The following is a 24,253-nucleotide window of genomic DNA, read 5'->3' on the forward strand; positions in this document are numbered from 1 at the left end:
ACGAAACTTAGTATGGTTCATCAGCGACATGTTCTGAGCGCATCTGATTGGCTTGACCCCGGTATCGCTGCTTGCAGCTATATTTATTATTATTATTATTATTATTATTATTATTATTATTATTATTCCTCTTCCGCCATTGAAGTCAATGGCAGCCCATAGAACCGTACGTAGGAAAGTTATGAAATTTGGCACACATATAGAGGCCAGTCTTAGAAGTTACTATAGCAAATTTGTCTAGGTCAAACCCTCTAGCACCACCAACAGTCCAAAAACCCAATTTTGTGCTGACTCGTAACATCAGAATCAGAATCAGAAAGGTCTTTATTGCCAAGTATGTTTTCACATACGAGGAACACACACACTTACACACACATTTACACACACACTCACTCACACTCGCACACTTACTCACACTCGCACACTCACATACTCACTCGCACACTCACATACTCACACACACACTCACATTACACACACATTTACACACACATTTACACACACACACTCTCACACTCACACACACTCACACACACATTCACACACACTTTATTGCCAAGTATGTTTTCACATACGAGGAACACACACACACACTTACACACACATTTACACACACACACTCTCACACACACAGACACACACACAGACACACACACAGACACACACTCACACACACACACACACTCACACACACACAGACTCACACAGACACAATCACACACACACACACACACACACACACACACACTCGCACACACTCACACACACACACTCACACACACACAGACACACACACCCACGGGGTCAAGCCGATCATATGCGCTTAGAACATGTCACTGATGAACCATACCAAGTTTCCACACTCGCACACTCACATACTCACTAGCACACTCACATACACACACATTTACAAACACACACACACACACACTCACACACACATAGACAAACAGACACACACAGACACTCACACACACACACTCACACTCAAACACACACACTTTATTGCCAAGTATGTTTTCACATACGAGGAACACACACACACACACATTTACACACACACACACACAGACACACTTACACAGACACTTACACACACACTCACACCTACACACACTTACACACACACATTTTGAATTTTCGCGTTAAGTTCAGTATTTTACCAATGCAATGCCATATCGCTACGAAATGGTTCATCTTGGTATGGTTCATCAGCGACATTTTCTGAGCGCATTTGATCGACTTGACCCTGGTATCGCTTCTTGCAGCTATATTTATTATTATTATTATTAGGGTTCAAGCGCGAAGCGCTGGAAACCTATTGTTTTTGCTAGGATTTTTATTATTAGGGTTCAAGCATGAAGCGCTGGAACCCTATTGTATTCGTTCTGATTTTTAGGGTTCAAGCGCGAAGCGCTGGAAACCTAGTGTTTTTGTTAGGATTTTTATTATTATTATTATTAGGGTTCAAGCGTGAAGCACTGGAAACCTATTGTTTTTGTTAGGATTTTTATTATTATTATTAGGGTTCAAGCGCGAAGTGCTGGAAACCTATTGTTTTTGTTAGGATTTTTATTATTATTATTATTATTATTATTATTATTATTATTATTATTATTATATTATTATTATTATTATTATTATTATTATTATTATTATTATTATTCCGCCCTAGAAACGGTCATGCAGCCCAAACCGTAAGGCCTAGAGAGCTCAAACTTGGTCAGATGGTAGTACTGGTCACAGTTACTCAGGGCCAAAATCTCAGCGGAATCGGACAATTTGGGGCGCTGAAGCGTTTGTCCCCATAACCCCTAAACCCCTAAAACCCCTATGTCCAAATCTCAAGTGCTTTATATCATTGGAATCCTTGGCTCATGACTTAAAAAACGTATATCTCCAATTTCATTTCCGCCATTAAATTTTTTCGCTATCGCACATTTTATCCGAAACCCACTTTTGCTAACTAGTCCTAGGTTTTTCGCCTGATCAAGACCAATCCAGTGCAGTAATATTCTCTGGAGTCTCACAGACAATTAATTTCGAAAAAAAGTCAAAATTTTGATTCAGGGTCCTTAAGGGGCCCCAAAAAGTTTGGACTGTGAGGAGCCAGTTTTACTAAAATGTCAATAACTCAAGAATTAAATGAGCTATCAACACCAAACTTGGGACACATGTGAAAGAGGTCAAACTGAGGTCACAGTTCAAAAACCGTGGCGATTGGCCACTTGGTGGCGCTATAACGGAAAATCACTAAAAACAGCCATTTTTAAAAAAAAGCCCTCTAGCCCTCTATCTCCGACAGGCAGAGACGCAATGCGAGTCTCATTCTACCAAGCAAGCACCACGTCTGAACGAACCCACATTTACCAGAACTCTACTGGTTAGTAAGTACGTATTATTAACGTTACAACCCGAAGTAAAAAGCTGAAGAAACCCTGAACGTTAACGGAAAAGACCCGCGAGTGACTGAGGGAGAGACAGAGAGTAGTTCTGTGTGTGACTGTGAGTGAGCAGAGCGAGACACAGCAACACAATACATCTGTATCTGTACTTCTGTATCACTGTAGGGGAGGGGCACTGTGACTAGCCTATCACTGTAGGGGAGGGGCGCTGTGACTAGCCTATCACTGTAGGGGAGGGGCGCTGTGTCTAGCCTATCACTGTAGGGGAGGGGCGCTGTGACTAGCCTATCACTGTAGGGGAGGGGCGCTGTGACTAGCCTATCACTGTAGGGGAGGGGCGCTGTGACTAGCCTATCACTGTAGGGGAGGGGTGCTGTGACTAGCCTATCACAGAACGCTGACACAATCAGCTAGCCAATGATGATTTTCATACAATCCGAGCACAGATATTGACTCATATTACTCGTATAATACTCGTACTCGGCAGAAATGCTTTATCCATACCGGATACTCGTTTCAGCCAAGTATCCGGCTCATCTCTAATGGATATGACTTTGTTTATTTTAGGGAAAACTGGATGGGTGAGTACTTCACATGACATATGTTGTGGCACCCTCTGTAGCATGACGTATGTAGCATGACATGACATATATTGTCATGTCAATCCAAAGGCCTTAAATGCTTGAACCCGGGAAATGCTGCTTGCAGCTTTAATTATTATTATTATTATTATTATTATTATTATTATTATTCCGCCCTATCACAATGCACACAGTCAGCTACCTGAAAAGAAGACTGCATGTGCTTCACTCCTAAACAAACAATGCAAAGAGTGTGTGAGTTGTCCTCTGTAGCAAAAAAAAACAGGAGGCACAGCAACACGTGTGCATTAAATCGTTTGCTTGTCTAAAAAACAAAATAGACAAGACAGACAACAAAATAGAAAGACAATTCACATAGTCGGAAAGTTTTTTGAAGAAAAAAGAAAGTGGCATATGTCACACAGATGTCAACTGATGGTCTTGCTGATGCATACTTCTACTTCACCTAACCTCTTTCAGCCAATGAAGTTGCCATGTGTGTTAACACAGGCTTCAGACACCAGACCTGCAAAGTCATTTCCATAGTGCCAAAACATTACACAGCGTTAAGTTCCATCAAAAGGGAACTCTTGCTTATTGCTCCCCTTTAATTGTCTTTCATTTGTTACTGAGTCTGCTAACTGTAAATGTCCATGCATAAATACAAATTGAGGCAAAAAAGAGTAAGAAGTCTCTTTCTAATCATGTTATAAAAATAGTGTTAGACAAAATTGCTGATATAGGAGTAAAAGCCACTGGACACTAATGCCATTTAGAAGAGCACAGGTCTCAGAATCAGGGCTCTCAAGTTTTGAAGACAGGCAAGAGTAACATCTCCAACCTGAATTGTTTGTCACACGTTTCGTGCCTGTTTCAGCGTTTAAATTACACTATTTTAATTTTCTCGTTTTGGTTAAAATTTGACACTGTCACGTCTGTATATTAAATATTTTACTTTCCTATCACAGTTAATTATTCTTTTTCTTCAAGAGATGCTTTTTTTCTCCTGTCTTCAAACAGATAGAGGAGGAAACTTTGGACCTTTTTAATATTCCAATCTCATTTAAGTCAAAGGTATGTAATCATTAAGTATGGCATACATTCACCTTGTCCAGTGTGTGAGCTGCACAATGTTTAGCAATTTTTCCTCTGTCATTAGCATTAATTTTACTTGTGATCACTGTTGTGCTAGTTACCGTTACTAGTTATTTCATTCAAAAAATAACTAGTTACCGTTACTAGTTACTTAATTCAAAAAGTAACTCAATTACTTTGTTGATTACTTACACCAAAAAGTAAAGCATTACTGTTAAAAGTATCTTTTTAGTTACTTTTTAAAAGAACGTTCTTTAATGTTCCAATTAATGCCCTTTTATGCGTTATGGTCTATACAAACACAAAACCAGACATCCCAAGTGTCCCGGATGTTCCGGGAGTCTCCCGCATATTAATAGCGGCTCCCTGATGCCCGCAAATTAGTTCTCCCAGAATCTAGAGCGAGCAAGCAAGAGAGCGCATGCGCGACAGAGTCTGTGCTCCAAACCTTGTAGCGTGCGCACAGCAGAGAGGTAGGGGGCCAATCCTGATTGGCCTGTTTCGGTAAGTCAACCAATCAATTGTCAGTGTGGGCGGGCTATAGCCCATGTGTTTCGGAATACCTCCCGGAATACCTCCGCACATACTTAACGGAAACATGCCCACAGAGCGTCTTCTTCGTGTTTACAGTGGTTGGCATCCACCAATGCTACAGTGCGTCACTGCTGTAAACAGGTTAGGCTGTAGGCTACACTTCAGCCAAAAGTAATTAATTTAAAAAAGTGACGGACAAACGCACCATATGGTAACGGAGTTACTTTAAAAAAGTAATGCGTTACAGTAACGCCTTACTGCCCAACACTGCTTGTGATAAGTGTATGTTAGTTAACTCTCAGACAGAAAAGATCTCAGCTTTAGCGGTGCGCATCCAGACTGCCTTAGGCAGAGTTAGTAACCCTCCAACTATGGCATTAGAGCACTCAGAGCGGGGCACTCAAAGCTAACGCTAAGGCTTCCCCACAGAAGCACCACTCCTCTCCACTTCACATGTCTAACAGGTTTGCTCTCCTCAGTGAAGCACTACATGAGACTACATCTTAGCTAGGCCTTTAGCCTCCAGAAGCACAGATTAGGTGTATTAGGTGTATCAGATTAGGTGTATAGTCCAGGGCGCTGGACATAACAGGTAATCTTAAAGTCCTAGGCAAGCATAGGTACTCAAAGGTAGTTTTTCTTGTAGAAGCTAACGAAAAAGGCCTTCATAAATCAGAGCTTACTAAGAGTAATATTGATACAAAGGTGTGTAAATTAGTAAAGGCAATGTCCAATGATGATCACTGAACTGCTGGATGCCCAAGTGGTGCTCCCAGATCAATGTGGGTTTCATAGATAATTGAGGGCAAGGCTGGTCTATTAGGATGGGACGGTGTCCATCCTACTCGGGAAGGTGCTTATTTCTTGCAACATAGCACATAGTTTAAGATCAGGCCAAGTTAACCAGTGACAATCCAGAGCCAGGGCCAGGGAGCGGACAAGCAGGCTAATCTGACTGCTTGCTGCATTGAGTCGTCACCCAGGGTTCACAATATTGAGACTGTGTCTGTTTCCCCAGCTACTGTAAAAAACAAAATTTGTTTTAGTAACCTTATAAGCATAAAATTACGTCATAGTGAATGCACAGCAAGCACCGTTGATCTGAACCCTGATAAATATAAGATCTCTTGCATCTAAGCTCTTATTGTTAATAAAGTTAATACTGAAAAGAAGTTTAGTGTTCTGTGTTTAACAGAAACATGGGTCAAACCAAACTATATTGTTGCATTAAACGAAGCTTGTTGACCCGGTTATAGTTATATAAATTAGCCACACCAAACAGGGAGGGGAGGAGGTGTCACAGTTATTCATGATGATAAGTCAGTATTACACTACATGCAAGATATTGTAGCTCCACTTAAAGGTAAGTAATTAGAGATTTAAAAAAAATAGCACCCTGGTACAATGAACACACACAAACTTGAAAAAAATCTGCTAGGAAATAGGAACATAAATGGCGTCAAACTAAATTATCAGTATTACAAATGGCATGGGAGAAAATCATTCATAGCTACAAAAAATCTCTTAGAGCAGTTAGATGAGTGTATTTCTTCAGTCTAATTGAAGATATCAAAATAATCCTAAATTTTTATTTAATACTGTAGCAAAATTAACATAATATAAAAACACTGTCAAAAAGCACACAATCTATTTGTAGAAGTAATGACTTAACATCATAGGATAAGACTTTGACACATTGGTGCTATATGTCCATCCTCTGCACAGATATAACAAAGTACTCTTCTTGGTTTTCTTGTAGCATTAGCTATCAAGGTAAATGTTGAAATGCCATAATTGTGATCTTTACTTTTTTATTTTTTTACTTTTTAACCAGCTATTTCCTCTTCCTGGTGAGTGTCACTGACGGGGCTTGTAATATGCTGCTGGATGTAGCTAATTTGAGTTACCATAGTAGAAAACACAGCTTCCAGGGTCTGATACTCTTTGTGCTAAGTTTAAATATCCACACTTGTTGTTTCTTCAGGTTATCGAATTGTCTATCTTTAGAAAATCAGTTTCTTTTTTTTTCTTTTTTTTACATCAAAAAACCATACACATTTAGAAATAAATATATACACTCAAAAATAATGTTACAGAAATATAAACAAACCATACCTTACTCAGGTAACTTACAAGTGTAATTATATATCATAGATTTTTTTATTTCATTATTTACAACATATGCTACATTCTAACCCTTGTGGAGTCTCAGCAAAATCATCTTTTGGAGATTTTACTTGACATATGTTTACAACACATTCCCACAGGTTTCTGACAAGATGTCTCAGCTCTAATCATGTGTACATGCTCAAAAGAAGGTGTTTAGTTGTTAAATATCACCCCCTGGTGGTTATGAGGTTTTTGCAGAAGCACAGTTACCCATGTAACTAACAATATGTATGCTTACTAAAAGTATGCTATTCTACTAGAATGTCTTTTCAGTGCTTTAGAACTGCTAAAACTGTTTTGTTGACCAGGACAGCAGGTTTGGTCTGTTTTTCAATGTGATTTTCAGCTAAGCCTGAACCTGTTACCTCATAAAATGCCAATGAAATGCTAATGAAGTGGAAAATATTATATGAGGCCTTTATGTAATAATAGATTAACAATTCAGTATTACACATTGAAAAATGTCACTGCGGATGAAATCTGGACAATAGTTGACTATATAAAGGTATAATTATTATTTATACCCTAGGACTGGCTTCATCACCTTGGGAAACACAGCCAGTGGATGTGTATATTAAAGAAATAGAGCATGCAGGAAAGTCACACAAAAAGTCCAAGAGATTTAATTTTTTTTTCTTCTTAAAACTATATATCAAATAAAATAGTATAAACAAATAATTACGTACTGGGCCAAAAACACACTAGATAAATGCATTGAGCTATCAGTCTAAAGATTTAAACCACTGACAAGTGAAGTGAATAAGTAAGTTCTTGAAGTTAATATGTTGCAAGTAGGAAAAATGGCCAGGCCTATAGATGTAAAGCCTATCTGGTCTGATTTCACAAAAGAGCTATAGCACAACACAATAGCACAGAAAGCTGTGTAAAGCTTTGTCTAGCTACAAACCATCAGAGTGCCCGTTTTGTACCCTGTATACCACCAAAAGGACCCACACTGGGTACATGTGCATCATAACTCCTCTGAAGAATAGCATTTTCTTTTGCATCGTGTGAATGGCTGGGTGTATGTGGATGGCTTACCTGTGAAAGAGATGGAAACAGAATGGACTATAGAAAGAAGGCAAACCAGCAGAGGAAGTGTGTTGCTTTGGATAAGATTACAAAATTTAAACTCAAAAGTCAAGGGAATGACTCTGAAACAAGAACCAAACACAAAAGATACGAATGAGATACAATAAAGAGGTATGAGGATGCACTAAAGTAGAGGAAAATAAAATAATATACACAGGGCAGAACAAATATTGAATAACTAGACAATGGCTCAACTACACTGTGAATGTTCCATACAGTGGTTGTTTACATAGGAAGGGGCAACTAACTGCCTTAGTTTCTAGAATGTTGCACATAACAAAACATGTCAACATTACAAAAAATATAACAGGAGTATACTCTGTTACCAGCAGTTGGCACAGTGTGGATAACAGTGGGAAGGAGTTTGCAACAAAACATTATATACAGCAGGTGGTGCCCCACCTTAAATAAAATGGTCACTAATAGGTTTCCATGTATTTGCATGTTTGGAAGAGGGAAATGATTGCCTTTTTCTTTACTGAGGATGGCATATTCATCTTTAGGAAAGGAATGAGAATGAGAACACAAATAGACTTTCAGGTATTGTTCACCATTCATAGCTATGAAAAGAGTTTCTTTACAATGCACTTAAGCTGCTAGCAGTCAGTACACAGAGGTGCAAAAAACAGAGGTGCACCACAGACTTTCCCTGATCAAGGAGGTTCCTGTGAGTACCAAGGGAGTACATGATAATGCATTTGTAGATTAGGGCTGGAAGAAGTTATCTGTATAAATAATACTAATGTTACTACATTAAAGACTGCATCCTTATAGCTGTTTAAGTTGGCCATTATTTGGCCATAAGTTGTAGTGTTGTTGGCACATTTCCATTCCCCCATCCTGACTACGTTTTACAGAGGGACCATTCTGAGCATTCTGAGCAGCTGCATCACTGTCTGGTTTGGGAACTGCACCATCTCGGAATCGCAAGACCTTGTAGCGGGTAGTGAGGACAGCCAAGAAGATCATTGGCGTCTCTCATCCCTTTTTCATGGACATACCCCGTGCACACACTGTTCACCCTCCTGCCACCTGGAAAAAGGTGCCGAAGCATTCGTGCCTTCATGACCAGACTGTCTAGCAGTTTCTTTCCACAAGCCATCAGACTCCTCAATAACTGAACTGAACTGTATTGAGACATGCACACACATGCACAATCAACTGTCTTCAAATATACATCCATGTCTACAGCACCACCATATAAATCTGTTTACATGCTGTTTTGCACACTGTTTTTGCTCTTTGCACATGCTGTCTTTCACATTTCAATCGGTTTTGTGTTATGTGTCTTGCACTGTTTGCACCAGGTTGCACAGATGCACTTTATGTGACTAGGACTATTTACTTAAGTCCTTAGCTCTGTCTTTGTTTTATGTAGTACCATGGTCCTGGAGAAACGTTGTCTCTTTTTTCTGTGTACTGCCAAAGCTATATATGGTTGAAATGACACTAAAAGCTTCTTGAGTCTTGACTTAAAAGATGAGCGGTCCTCTTAGCAATAATCATGAATTGAAAAATCTAGCCTTTTGAAGCAAGGGCATGCAAATATTTTATGTATTTTTTTCGGTTGCTCCCTGTTTAGGATCACCACAGTGGATCACAGTCCACATATTAGATTTGGCACAGGTTTTAAGCCGGATGCCCTTCCTGACATAACCCTCCAATTTTATCAGGGCTTGGGACTGGCAGTGATAGTTAACTCTGTTTAAAATCAGTCAGTCCAGCATATACTCAGTATACTCAGAGTCCAGTTATACTCTGTATAAAATAAGTATAAAAAATATATAAAATACTGTATAAAAAACAGTACTCTGTATAAAATATACTGTTCATACAGTCATATTATCAGTAGGACTACTTAACCAAAGTTAATGGTTACTGTAGTCTTAACAAGTTTAGATAATGATGTACTTGTGTTTTTTAAACACTTGTGTAGTGCCCTGTCATTGCATTTACAAGTTGTTTGTTTACAGTGTCTGATATGCACTAATGTTTATGAATGTTGTTTGATACACCAACTGTGTTAAATATATATTAAGCAATGTAAATGTTTAGAATATACCAACTGTGTTAAATATATCGTCGCTGTCGGGCGGAAACCTTGTATGTCCAAATTTACAAGTTATTAACCAATCTAAAGTCTTGAAAATAGCTTGAGTGCAAATCTCATAACTCCACTGGACACTTCAACTGTCCACGTCTTCTTCACTCCACGGGAGAGCTTAGTGGCATATTTCTCCTCAAGAAGAGTCACAACGAATCAACACGTCTTCTGAGGTAAATGTCTTCAAAACACTGGGCTCAAAGAAAAAAAAATCTTGACCCCCGCTAGTTCTGGTGCTGGTCTGAGGACAGGAATTTAGCGCAAGATAATCCACTGCAACGCAGACTAAACCCTGTGCACTGCAGATAAGGTACGCCGTTTTTTTATTTCCTGAAAAATGACGGTTTTGGAGATACGAGGATTCCGCCTGACAGCGACAGAGGTGGGAAGTAACAGAGTAAAAATACTTCATTACTGTACTTAAGTAAATTTTTCTGGTATCAGTACTTTACTCCACTATTTATTTTTTGGACAACTTTTTACTTTTACTCATTACATTTTTACACAAATATCTGTACTTTTTACTTCTTACATTTTCAAAACAGACTTGTTACTTTTAGTATTATTTCTTCTCATTGAGCGCTGTTTCCAGCCTATAATCCTATCATTGTGCGGCTTTTTCACCACGTCACTGGTGTATTATTTACTGGCTATCAGACATAGACTAAGGATAGCGGACCTAACAATGAGCAGCACGTCTACAAAAGGAATGGCTAATGTTAACTCAGAGGGAGTCACCGATGTTAAAATAACTAACAACAAGGACATTCCTTAACACCCATGGCCATATATGAGGGAGATGTTTGAAATAATCGGTGTCAAAAAGGATTCCTGGCGAATGCGTTGCGAATTGTGTCAACCCAAAAAACATGAAGTGCTGGCTTTCAAGAATTCGCCATCAAATTTGAGAAAGCACATACAGGTAATCTAATGTTATCTTTCTTGTCATGAGCCATTTTAATGTTTTCACTAATAATAGTTTTTGCTATGTCTGTAATGTTAGCATAAATTTTTATGAATGCACATTTCGGACATGTGTTTGCTTGATTAGTGAATGTTAGTTAACTTTGCTAACTATACAGTAGTAATGTTAGCTAGCTGTTATTTCTATTGGAATATTAATTAACTTAATTCACCATCACTATATCACCCCTGGGTGCATAATGTTTACTTTTAAGGAACTGTAATTCTGTTAGTTGAATTAATTTTCTATGTCCTATGTGTCTGTCTGTTTCTTAAATCTACTTGTCACTTCTAGAGAAAGCACACCAATCACTTGGAGAGGTATACCCAGCTCACTTCAACTGCTCTAAAAAGAAGATCGTAAGATGAAGGCCCCTCATCAAACCAAATGAAGTTGTGGGAAACCAAGAGGGTCTCACAAACTTTGTCATTCAGGGTCTACATCCACTAAGTGTTGTTGAACAGGAGGGTTTTAAATCCCTTGTGCATCTCTTACAACCAAGTGTTGCAGTAATGTCTCGAGGTACTGTAAAAAGTTCAAAAGGCAACACAGGAAATGAAGAACAAGCTGAAAGCAGCCATGAGTGAAATTGAGTTCATTGCAACCACCACTGACTGCTGGACAGCACACCGACAGAGCTTCATAGGTGTCCCGGCACACTGGATAGATCCAGAAACTCTACAGAGATGTTATGGTGCCCTGGCTTGTAAACAACTAAAAGGCACACATTCTTTTTCTGCACTTGCAGGTGCCATGTATGAAATTCACACTGAGTTTAACATCTGTGACAAGATTGTTCGCACAACAACTGAGAACGGCTCCAATTTTCTAAAAGCATTTAGAATCTATGGTGAGCTTGAAGAAAACAATAATCCTGTAATAAACTGTGGAAGGGTCCAGGCAAAGTCAAGTGGGAAAAAGAGAGAGTGGTGTTGATGATGATGATGATGATGATGATGATGATGACTATGAAGAGGAGGGAAAACAATGAGGGTGTTGAGTTTATATATCTTTATATATAGATCCATTCATAAATAAAAAAGTAAAAAAGTAAACTTTAATTTCTTACTCACACACAGTATAAATGATATAGTACTACTCATTACCATTGCAAAACAAAATCTGATATTTGTTTTAACTTGCAACAAAGCATGACAGTGTTTTATTTATTTATTTTTGACAGATTCACTCCTGCTGAGCTTGCATTTCTGGAAGAATATGCAAAGACAATGAGCCCATTTGAAAAAGCACTCAGTGTTCTTCAGGGAGAGACCAATGTGCAAATGGGGTGGTTGGTACCTACAGTAACACTTCTAAAGACAAAGCTTCAGCAAATTTGCATTTCCTCCAGGTTCTGTGCTTTGGTTGATGCTCTTCTAGCAGGAATCGAAAAACGTTTTGGACAGATGCTTGTTGATCCAGAGCTAATTGCTGCTGCGATTCTACTTAAGTACATGTCAGAGCCCATACTTCTTTACTTTAACTTGAGTAAAAGAGTGTAGTCACTACTTCAACTTTTACTGGAGATTTAAAAAATGAGTATCTGTACTTCTACTTGAGTAAAGGATGTGTGTACCTTTGCCACCTCTGGACAGCGACGATATATTAAGCAATGTAAATGTTTAGACAAGTGACACTCTGTTTTAATGAGAACTTTTAAGGTAACCTTCCAGGTGATGCGTGCGGCGGAGAAAAAAAAAGAGAAGGGGTTTATTTCAGCTTTTTAGAGAGACGAATGAAGACTGTTCGTTGGGAACTCATGTGACATCAAACTTTTGTGCTACAGAAATTGCTGCAGCAAAGGAGTGTGGACTTGCTATAAGAGTCTGTTATACTGCTAAACTTTATACCCGGACTCTTTTTTTCCCAAAAAGTGAAACAGAAGGTTTGAATCCAAAGGAACTGTGAGTAATAATAAAACAGTTTATATATGATTGGGGTGAGCTATAAAATGCTTGCAACATTATGGTTTCATAGACATGTGGGGTCTAGTATTATTATTGTGTGTGTGTGTGTGTGTGTGTGTGTGTGTGTGTGTGTGTGTGTGTGTTTATGTGCACATGGTTGGTTTGTTTTATTTCAAAGGGGAGTCTAATTTCTAAGAATTCTAAACATTACATTACATGTACATACTGTAATGTGCAGTATATGTCTGCATGTTATTTTAAGCCTCAAAGGACTGTAGGTGAAGTGAGTACTGAGCTACTGAGTACTGAGCATCACGCATTGCATGGGAGTTTGGGCTCACTTCAGCAGTATAGCTACATAACACGTGAACCTGGCTTTTCTGCTTCAAGTCAGAGACATACTAGCCAGCTATAGGGTACTTGTAGACACATCACTAAGGTAATAATCTAGTAGACCCATCATCTCCTCCCATGCAAAGTGTGGGTATCACATTCATGACAAAGGGGATTGAGTGTGAGGGCTACACTTAATATTGCAAAACTTTAATAACACAACAGTGCTAGGCTTTGTAGCAAACACGGAAGATTACATAATGCAACTTTTACATGAAGCCCATTTTAAATTTCTCATACTCTAATGCAAATTGAATACAAATATCCAATAGTAACCACAAACATGTTTCCGGTTTATATCTGTCTCATTCTCCCACACTCCCACTGCAGACTCCCACTAAAGGATATTATAGTTAATATCTATAATATTTAATAGTTAAGAAATATTAAAAAAAAAAAATAGTAACAATATATCAATGACTGGAATGGTGGTAACCATCGTAACATAGCCTAGCAAGGCATAGCATAACATAGCATAACATAGCCTAACATGAGGTAGCGTAACATAGCCTAGTAGGGCGTGGCATAACATAGCGTAGCCTAGCATGACATAGAGTGGCATAACATAGCGTAACATAAAATGACGTAATCTAGCATGCATAACATAGCGTAGCATAACAGACTGTACAACATGCCAGCCCTAAGGTCGCTTCCGGCTCAACAAACGCACCATAACCGTAAGTTTAAAGCATATTCAAACTTTCCTTTCGGCTCGGGTATACCAGTAGTAATCACGACCGCTTATAGTTCCATATTGCGAACACGAAAGGAGAGGGCTTGCGGTTTAAACTCTGAATAGCCGCCGAGTTTAAATCGCGGCAGCAGCGAAGTGCCGTTTAAATCGCGGCAGCAGTGAAGCCGGTTGGATCGCAGCAGCGGCGATGCGTAGGTGCGGCTCGAAGGCAAGGATTTAAAGGAGGGGAAATTACAGAAGTCGTGCTGGATTGGTGCGCCTCGTAGACAGCTGATTAGCAGCTGATGCAGCTTACCAAGTGGCCTGCCTGAACTAACACGATGCTTGATCGATGGTTGTTGACTTCAGGAGAACACAGAGTGACCACTTTTCACTGAACATTGACAGATCCTCCGTGGAGATCTTCAAGCTCAACAAATTTCTTGGTGTTCATCTGGTGGAAAACTTTGCCTTGTCACTCAACACCAGCTCCAGCAGCACCATTACTTCCTGCAACAGCTGTGGAAAGCCCATGTATCCAACTGAACTGTTACTAAACACACACGCACTTACACATTCATTCAATTGCTGTTTTGCACACCACATTTCAATATCTCATCCAACTGCTGCTATAATATTGGTGTATATATGTTTGCAAGAAATATCTTGTTTACAGCCTAGTGACAGTAGCACACACCATCTCACGTGAGCTGCACAAAAGTACTCTCCACCCTGAGAATTGCACGGTTCTAAAGAGACTCTGAGGGTGGCCACAAGTCGGGGTGGCCTAAAGCGCACCAAAACTTGAGGAGCCAATCAGGAGTGGCTTTTAACTCTTCACCCTCCAGGAGTAGACAAGCTAGTGAAGGCTGGCGCAGCACTGGGAGAGGTATGTCTTGTGTACTCTTGAGTGACTGATTGTGGATTTTCATCCATCCATCTTTTTCCCCAGACTCACAAAATGTCGGACCTCTCCAGCATGCCAGGCAACCGCCGCCCCTGGGTTGATCCGCCACTCCAACTCTGCAGCGCTGCCCCACTGCAGGACCTCCTGCACCCCCATCACTGCCAGCACTTTTTAGCAGCACTGCCTTCACCCTCACCTTGACTTTGCACTTAGGTTTTTCACCACTTCCTGACTCTGCCTTTGTTCTTGCGTCCCCACCTCGCTGCGGGGCTGGCTACAACCCTCTATTTTTGCACAATGTTTACAACCGTATATTTTTGCAAAATGTGCTGTAAAATTTGTCCTGTAGTGTTTTATATTGTCTGCTTACACTTTTGTTTGCACTAGGTTGCACACAATGCACTTTATGTGGCTAGGATCACTTACTTTATGTACTGTGGTGGAAATTTCTAACCTTAAGATGTTCATAAGGCTTTGTCCTTCTATGCTTGTACCCTGTGTGCATCATGACCAGAGACTGACATTGTCATCAGTAAGTTTTGTTAAGATTATGACAAGGGACTGGGGACGAGTTGTCCATAAACAATGTCCAATAAGTCCTCTAGAAGACCTTGGCCTGGTCAGATTAGCTTGGTCAGAAGATGCATGAGGTCATTTTGAGCCAATGATTGATGATGTTTTGCTTTTACATATCTTCGGTTTTCTTGAGTTCTGTCTACAAAACCTTGATGTAATCAATTATCTTGGCCCTTCATCCCTCATGCTACATGTGGAGTGTTGGGTCCTGCTGCGCAGCTGAGCACAATAAATTGTGTAACCTTTTTAGTCTTGCTCGTGTCTACCAGTGTTATACTTTATTCTTTAAATCTCTCTAAACTCGGAACTTCCACAACAGGACCTAACTCTGTTGTTTTATGTAGCTCTGTGTAGCTGTATATGTTTGAAATGACAATTAAAGCTTCTTGACCCTTGACTTGTCTTCAGTATATACATATACATATTTATTGATTATTATTACTGACTTTGTTTTTTGTTATTTGTTTGTTTTTGTTGTGGTTAAATTATATTTTTATGTTCATTTGGTCAATTGAAAATTGTGAAAACTGTTTATGTGCATATTTTGTGAATTAGAAAGATGAGTAATTATTTCAGTAAATACACAGTTACTGTTCAGTACTTTAGATAACAAATGTATTGTTAACCTTGTATTTTTTCTGCATGTATTGTTGCATGTGTACTAGATTTTATATACTTTGCAGATCTAATGTGCAAATGTTAAGCTAAATGTTTGTGTGTGAATCCTAAACAAAAGAAGATTAGATTAGAGAGAAGAGAAACAGAGAAAAAAAATCAGTGACCCAGTTTCTTCACAGGCACACTACTAGCACCCAACACAACTACTTCATCACGACAAATATAGCCCTTTTCCCACAGCCTACTCTAGGAAACAGGATCCCGGATCTAAAAATGTGCTTCATACTCAGAGTATACTGTGTGCACTTGCTTTTGATGCCAGTTCTCTGCTCTGTACTAGCTTAAGCAGATGCAGAATAAGTGGTAAAACAAGCTTGATTTATATATTTTGGGATCAGTGTTTCACAAAAACATGTGAGATAAGATGCATCTTATATCCTTAAACCGTAGTCTATTATATCTGGACTAATGTCAATGACTATGCTTACAATAACAGCATTACATATATATTAAACACGATCACGTTTATTATATACTATGTATCTAAATCAAAAAGAAGTTGGCAAACTAAATTGTTGTGTTATTTATTTTTGTTTGTTTGTTTGCTCCAATTTATTGTAAGCTTATTACTAAAGTAGCATTTTATCGATATCTGATCAAATGTTTGACTACAGGCATTCAAACAATTATAAATACTGTTTTTTCAAAAATGTTTTACATCAAAGAAAGATTTGAGATTTGGTATTTTTTTCTATTTACCGGCTTGATCTTAAAATGGCACACATTATCATTACAAAAAAGTCAGGAATAGTACTTTGTAGATAGCTCTGGGCTAGCACAGTAGTCCCAATTTATTCTTCTTAAACTTCTAAAGATTTGTTTATTCAATTTCAGTAACTTCTTCATCCTGGTCATTCTTGTGGTGTTTTAATGTATGTCCTTTCTAATTAATTTTGGCCAATGAACCATAACGGAAATGCTGAATTTTAAAAATGCTGATATTGAACTGGCACAATCAATGGTAGAATTTACATAACAAACATTCAAACTGTAAAAACAAATTACAAATTTTCACTTAATTCAAACAATCAGTGATGTTAAAAATGTAACTAAAGAAAAGTGGTATTCTACAGCATGTCCACAATTTTATGTGCACATTTTCTAAATCATAAGGTGCAGTGACATAAATATTTCACTGAAGTATTTTAACTGGAATAAGTAGCAAAATGTAAATAGTTATGTATATAGCAGCTAATTATGTAATTTGATGTTATTTCTATAATTGAATTTACACTTTTAAAAATAACCAATGTATTTTCAGGATTGTGTCCATTGACCAGATTAAATGAAGTGGAATTTGCTTTGGCTTGTTTGTGGTTTATGTCAATTCCCCATGAACAGAATAACCAGATTCTTGTCAAGATAAATCACTCACTGTTTTCAAGGCAGAGGCAATGAAACATGACACTTATATTCCCTCCCCCACCTTACACAGTATGCAGGTCTAAGTGGAACATAAAAAAAACTTCAGCACAACCCATACACTAATTACAGTAAATCACATGTTAAGCCATTGAAGCCAGCAACTTTTCTTAAACTGTATGTCTCATGGTAAATCAGTGATTGATATACTGTTATTTCAGTAAAATAATTTTTTAGCTTCAATTTGTTTAACAAAAATCACAATGTTTGTTTAAGGACAATCACAAGTGTGACACCACAGATTAAATTTAAAGTTTAATTAAAGTTTTAAAAAAAAAAAACAATGTTGCATCCATACAAATTTCATGAAGAATTTAGCCTGGCATATTTTGGCCTGATTTAGCATTATTCTGTCTGTTCTATCACTTGTAATACCTTAAGTCTTACCACTGAGAGTCTACTGCATATATGGTCAGTTGTGTATTCTACATACTGTCTATTTCAATATGGAGTTTTAGAAAATACTTACCATGTCCTCTTCTCCTTCGTTTCTTCTTTCTGTCCCTCAGATTCACTTTTAAAGATTGGGTAGGAGTTAGGATAATGGTGGTTGTTTTGAATAGTGTGGGTTTGAATGGATAAGCAAATATTTACAAAAAAGAAAGGAAAGACATGAAAAAATGGTTAAAAAGCACAGAGGAAGAAAGGATCCCCAAAGCAATGAAGAGAGAGAGAGCGAGTGAATATGGAGAAGTGACCTACCACACATGCCACTATATTTAACAGGCCCTCCATGATCTCTTGTCAAACATGGACACACACGCACATGCACACACATATACACACTGGAAATACTGCAGTGTACTTTAGCAATAATAAGAGATTATAAAAACTAGTATAAATGGTAGTATAAATGTCATGTTATTGTTATTGTTTCATTACTGAAAAGGGGAAATCATTCAGCTGGTGTAAAAATGAGTTTACTTTTAGTTTCTACAACTGGTTCACCTTAAACTGTACAGTTTAAAGTTTGGATATAAAGTGGATACAAATGGTGTTATGCGAGAAACTTTAATTTCCTCTTTTATTTTTCTTTATTTAACAAAACAAATATCCATTTAAGGCCAAAAACAAATTTTGTGTGCCGATATTTTGAAATGTTACAGTTGAGCCACATTCAAACAAGCCACATTTATTTTTATCATATGTTACATGTTTTTTTTAGTCTTTTTTGCTATCTTGACATGTTTTACTAGAAACTGTTACTATTTAGGAGTTTACTAAATTCAAAAACACACAAAAACCTGACACAAATCCCACAGCAAAATTCCACAATCTGGTGAAAATCATTCTCTAGAAATTGGATGCTATTATAGCATCAACGGAGGGTCTGACTCCATATTGGTGCCAGTAAATATGCTCAAGTGCTCAGGAGGCGGAAGTACTCATGAGGCAGGTGAACTCAACAAAATGCAGGACAACTCAATAGAAAAAGTGGTCTGTCATATGAAGGTATTATTGGAGCAATAACGGTGTGTGACTGTGTTTTGCACCATATTTATTAAGCAACAGTAGCAAACAAATGTGAGCATATGAGTTTCTTAACTGTGATATATAACATAAGATATATGTAACATATCGTCGCTGTTGGGCGGAAACCTCGTATGTCCAAATTTGGTCAATTTCATATTTTTTCACATATCGATGCTATTGGTCAGTCCCCACGTGGGTCTGTTATTTTTACAAGTTATTAACCAATCTAAAGTCTTGAAAATAGCTTGAGCGCAAGTCTCATAACTCCATTGGACACTTTAATTGTCCACCTCTTCCTCACTCCGCGGGAGAGCTTCGCGGCATATTTCTCCTCAAGAAGAGTCGCAACGAATCAACACGTCTTCTGAGGTAAATGTCTTCAAAACACTGGGCTCATAGAAAAAAAAATCTTGACCCCCGCTAGTTCTGGTGCTGGTCTGAGGACAGGAATTTAGCGCAAGATAATCCACTGCAACGCAGACTAAACCCTGTGCACTGCAGATAAGGTACGGCGTTTTTTTATTTCCTGAAAAATGACGGTTTTGGAGATACGAGGATTCCGCTCGACAGCGATGATGGTTATAATTGTTTGATAACTTTCCTTGAATTTGGCTGCACCATTGTTGGTTGGCTCACCAACATACCTGAATGCTTCTAAAACGTAAAAGAAAAGTAAGCTCAGGGTAAAAGTGTTTATTGAAGATGTTCGTGAAACATAGCAGTCTTCTGGAACTTAACCTAAAGGAACGGTCTTCGTGACCAGACTTTATACCTGGTAACAAATGGCCTTCAAACAATAAACAGATACAGTTAGGACCTTCTACTGGAGAACTTACAATGGACAGGACAGAGGGGCCATCCTGTGTATTGATGGCAGAAGGTGGGGCACAGGCACTATGATATGAGCCCCTTTACAGTTATATGTTAATTACAGGTGGGGCACAGTGTCAGTAACGAGGAGATAAAACAGACCCAAGTGCAGGATAGTGTAGAAATAAACAGACTTAATAACTAAAAACATGAAACAAAGACACAGACACGACATCAGATGACAACCAAAGACAACAGGATTCCGTGCTGCTCAAGGCAACGTGGCTCAACTAAATAGACAGGGCAATCAGAAACATGAGGAACAGGTGTGCAGAAGCGGGCAGGAAGAGACAAGGGCGGGGCAGACACCTGACACAAAACACAAACAAATGCACATGGCCGGGCTGAGTCCTGACAATACCCCCCCTCGAGGCGCGGCTCCCAACGCACCAATCCGTCTTGACATTCCCGACTGGGTCCAGGAGGGGGGAGCGAGGCAGGTAGGGGGAGCAAGGCACATGGCGGTGCAGCCAGAGGGACCGAGCGACATCCACAGCCGAGCAGGGGGACCGAGCGATGTCCACAGGTGAGCAGGGGGGGCAAGCGACGTCCACAGCCGAGCAGATGGGCCGAGCGACGTCCACAGCCGAGCAGGGGGGCCGAGCGACGTCCACAGCCGAGCAGAGGGGCCGAGCCCAACCCCATACGCACCGCGGCCAGACCCACCTCTCGGAAACCAGGAAAGGGGAGGGAGGGCGGGGAAAAAAACCCTCCTCCACAGAGCAAAATCAACCAAAAAAAAATCCATGGGGGCAAAACACGGGCCTGCAACACCCCCCGCGGACAGAAAGCGGAGCGGTGTCCCTCACCCGGAAAAATGCGGGCCGATGTCACCAAAGCCACAAATCCAGGGCAAAAAAAATCCAACAAGAAAAAAAGTTCCCACAATAGGCCGATCCAGGCTGCAGCTATCCTGCTGGGTCCTAGTCTGTATGGCGGAATCCTTCTGTCAGTAACGCGGGGATAAAACAGACCCAAGTGCAGGATAGCGTAAAAATAAACAGATTTCCATCCATCCATCCATCCATCTTCTACCGCTTATCCGGGGCCGGGTCGCGGGGGCAGCAGTCTGAGCAGGGACACCCAGACTTCCCTCTCCCCAGACACTTCCTCCAGCTCCTCCGGGGGAATACCGAGGCGTTCCCAGGCCAGCCGAGAGACATAGTCCCTCCAGCGTGTCCTAGGTCTTCCCCGGGGCCTCCTCCTGGTTGGACATGCCCGGAACACCTCCCCAGGGAGGCGTCCAGGAGGCATCCGGAACAGATGCCCGAGCCACCTCAGCTGACTCCTCTCGATGTGGAGGAGCAGCGGCTCTACTCTGAGCTCCTCCCGAGTGACCGAGCTCCTCACCCTATCTCTAAGGGAGCGCCCAGCCACCCTGCGGAGGAAACTCATTTCGGCCGCCTGTATCCGGGATCTTGTCCTTTCGGTCATGACCCAAAGCTCATGACCATAGGTAAGGGTAGGAACGTAGATCGACTGGTAAATAGAGAGCTTCGCCTTGCGGCTCAGCTCTTTCTTCACCACAACAGACCGGTATATCGACCGCATCACTGCAGAAGATACACCGATCCGCCTGTCAATCTCCCGCTCCATCCTTCCCTCACTCGTGAACAAGACCCCAAGATACTTAAACTCCTCCACTTGAGGCAGGAGCTTTCCACCAACCCGAAGGGGACAAGCCACCCTTTTCCGGCTGAGAACCATGGCCTCGGACTTGGAGGTGCTGATTCTCATCCCTGCCGCTTCACACTCGGCTGCAAACCGTCCCAGTGCACGCTGAAGGTCCTGATTTGAAGAAGCCAACAGGACAACATCATCTGCAAAAAGCAGAGACGAAATCCCGTGGTCCCCAAACCGGACTCCCTCCGGCCCCTGACTGCGCCTAGAAATCCTGTCCATATAAATAATGAACAGGACCGGTGACAAAGGGCAGCCCTGCCGGAGTCCAACATGCACCGGGAACAAGTCTGACTTACTGCCGGCAATGCGAACCAAACTCCTGCTCCGGTCATATAGGGACCGAACAGCCCTTAGCAGAGGGCCCCGGACCCCATACTCCCAGAGCACCCCCCACAGATCACCACGAGGGACACAGTCGAATGCCTTCTCCAGATCCACAAAGCACATGTGGACTGGTTGGGCAAACTCCCATGAACCCTCCAGCAACCTGGTGAGGGTATAGAGATGGTCCAGTGTTCCACGACCGGGACGAAACCCACATTGTTCCTCCTGAATCCGAGGTTCGACTATCGGCCGAATTCTCCTCTCCAGTACCCTGGCATAGACTTTTCCGGGGAGGCTGAGGAGTGTGATCCCCCTGTAGTTGGAACACACCCTCCGGTCCCCCTTCTTAAACAGAGGGACCACCACCCCAGTCTGCCAGTCCAGAGGCACTGTCCCCAGCCGCCACGCGATGTTGCAGAGGCGTGTCAACCAAGACAGCCCCACAACATCCAGAGACTTGAGGTACTCAGGGCGGATCTCATCCACCCCCGGTGCCTTGCCACTGAGGAGCTTCTCAACCACCTCAGTGACCTCAGCTTGGGGGATCGATGAGTCCTCAACTGAGCCCTCTGCCTCTGCTTCCTCAGTGGAAGACATGTCGGTGGGGTTGAGGAGATCCTCGAAGTACTCCTTCCACCGTCCGAGAATGTCCCCAGTCGAAGTCAGCAGATTCCCACTCTCACTGTAAACAGTGTGAGCAGGGCACTGCTTCCCCTTCCTGAGGCGCCGGACGGTTTGCCAGAATTTCTTCGAGGCCAACCTATAGTCCTTCTCCATGGCCTCACCGAACTCTTCCCAGACCCGAGTTTTTGCCTCTGCAACCACCCGGGCTGAAGCTCGCTTGGCCCTCCGGTACCTATCAGCTGCCTCCGGAGTCCCCCGAGCCAACCAGGCTCGATAGGACTCCTTCTTCAGCTTGACGGCATCCCTTACTTCCGGTGTCCACCACCGGGTTCGGGGATTGCCGCCACGACAGGCACCAGAGACCTTACGGCCACAGCTCCGCGCGGCCGCGTCGACAATGGAGGTGGAGAACATGGTCCACTCAGACTCAACGTCTCCAACCTCCCTCGGGATCTGGTTGAAGCTCTGCCGGAGGTGGGAGTTGAAGATCTCTCTGACCGGAGACTCTGCCAAACGTTCCCAGCGGACCCTCACAGTACGTTTGGGTCTGCCAAGTCTGTCCAACTTCCTCCCCGGCCATCGGATCCAACTCACCACCAGGTGGTGATCAGTTGACAGCTCCGCCCCTCTCTTTACCCGAGTGTCCAAGACATACGGCCGGAGGTCAGATGAAACAACCACAAAGTCGATCATCGACCTCCGACCTAGGGTGTCCTGATGCCATGTGTACTGATGGACACCCTTATGCTTGAACATGGTGTTCATTATGGACAAACTGTGACTAGCACAGAAGTCCAATAACAGAACACCACTCGGGTTCAGGTCGGGGGGGCCGTTCCTCCCAATCACGCCCCTCCAGGTGTCACTGTCGCTGCCCACGTGAGCGTTGAAGTCCCCCAGTAGAATGACGGAGTCCCCGGTCGGAGCACTTTCCAGCACCCCTCCCAGAGACTCCAAGAAGGTCGGGTACTCTACACTGCCATTTGGCCCGTAAGCACAAATAACAGTGAGAGACCTCTCCCCGACCCGAAGGCGTAGGGAAACGACCCTCTCGTTCACCGGGGTGAACTCCAACACATGGCTGCTGAGCTGGGGGGCTATGAGCAAGCCCACACCAGCCCGCCGCCTCTCACCGCGGGCAACTCCAGAGTAGTAGAGAGCCCAGCCTCTCTCAAGGAGTTGGGTTCCAGAGCCCAAGCCGTGCGTGGAGGTGAGCCCAACTATATCTAGTCGGTATCTCTCGACCTCCCGCACCAGCTCAGGCTCCTTCCCCCCCAGCGAGGTGACATTCCATGTCCCTAGAGCCAGATTCCGTGTCCGGGGATTGGGTCGCCGAGGCTCCCGCCTTCGACTGCCACCCAATCCACATTGCACCAGCCCCTTACGGTTTCTCCTGCAGGTGGTGGGCCCACAGGAGATCGGCCCCACGTCACTCTTTCGGGCTGTGCCCGGCCGGGCCCCATGGGGTAAGACCCGGCCACCAGGCGCTCGCATGCGAGCCCCAACCCCGGGCCTGGCTCCAGGGTGGGGCCCCGGTTGCGCCATACCGGGCGACGTCACGGACCTTGTTTTATTGTTCTTCATAAAGGGCTCTTGAACCGCTCTTTGTCTGTATGGCGGAATCCTTCTGTCAGTAACGCGGGGATAAAACAGACCCAAGTGCAGGATAGCGTAAAAATAAACAGATTTAATAACTAAAAACATGAAACAAAGACACAGACACGACATCAGACGACAACCGGACAACAGGATTCCACGCTGCTCAAGGCAACTAAATAA

The 24,253-nt window shown here is 41.9% G+C and overlaps 2 protein-coding genes across 2 annotated transcripts in view; one reads left to right on the top strand and one right to left on the bottom strand.

Annotated features, from left to right (window-relative positions):
* The window catches only part of filip1l (filamin A interacting protein 1-like), a 38,452-nt gene extending 20,381 nt beyond the window's left edge, over window positions 1-18,071 (bottom strand). The window contains exon 1 of the mRNA XM_060859754.1: window positions 17,970-18,071. The gene's annotated coding sequence lies outside the window, so the exon portion shown is untranslated. The remainder of the gene's footprint in view (window positions 1-17,969) is intronic.
* ptpn5 (protein tyrosine phosphatase non-receptor type 5) overlaps window positions 1-24,253 on the top strand; it is a 551,551-nt gene that overhangs the window by 89,021 nt on the left and 438,277 nt on the right. The gene's annotated exons all lie outside the window — the stretch shown is intronic.

This window comes from Tachysurus vachellii, chromosome 23 (assembly GCF_030014155.1).
Source record: "Tachysurus vachellii isolate PV-2020 chromosome 23, HZAU_Pvac_v1, whole genome shotgun sequence".
Classification (NCBI taxonomy): Eukaryota; Metazoa; Chordata; class Actinopteri; order Siluriformes; family Bagridae; genus Tachysurus; species Tachysurus vachellii.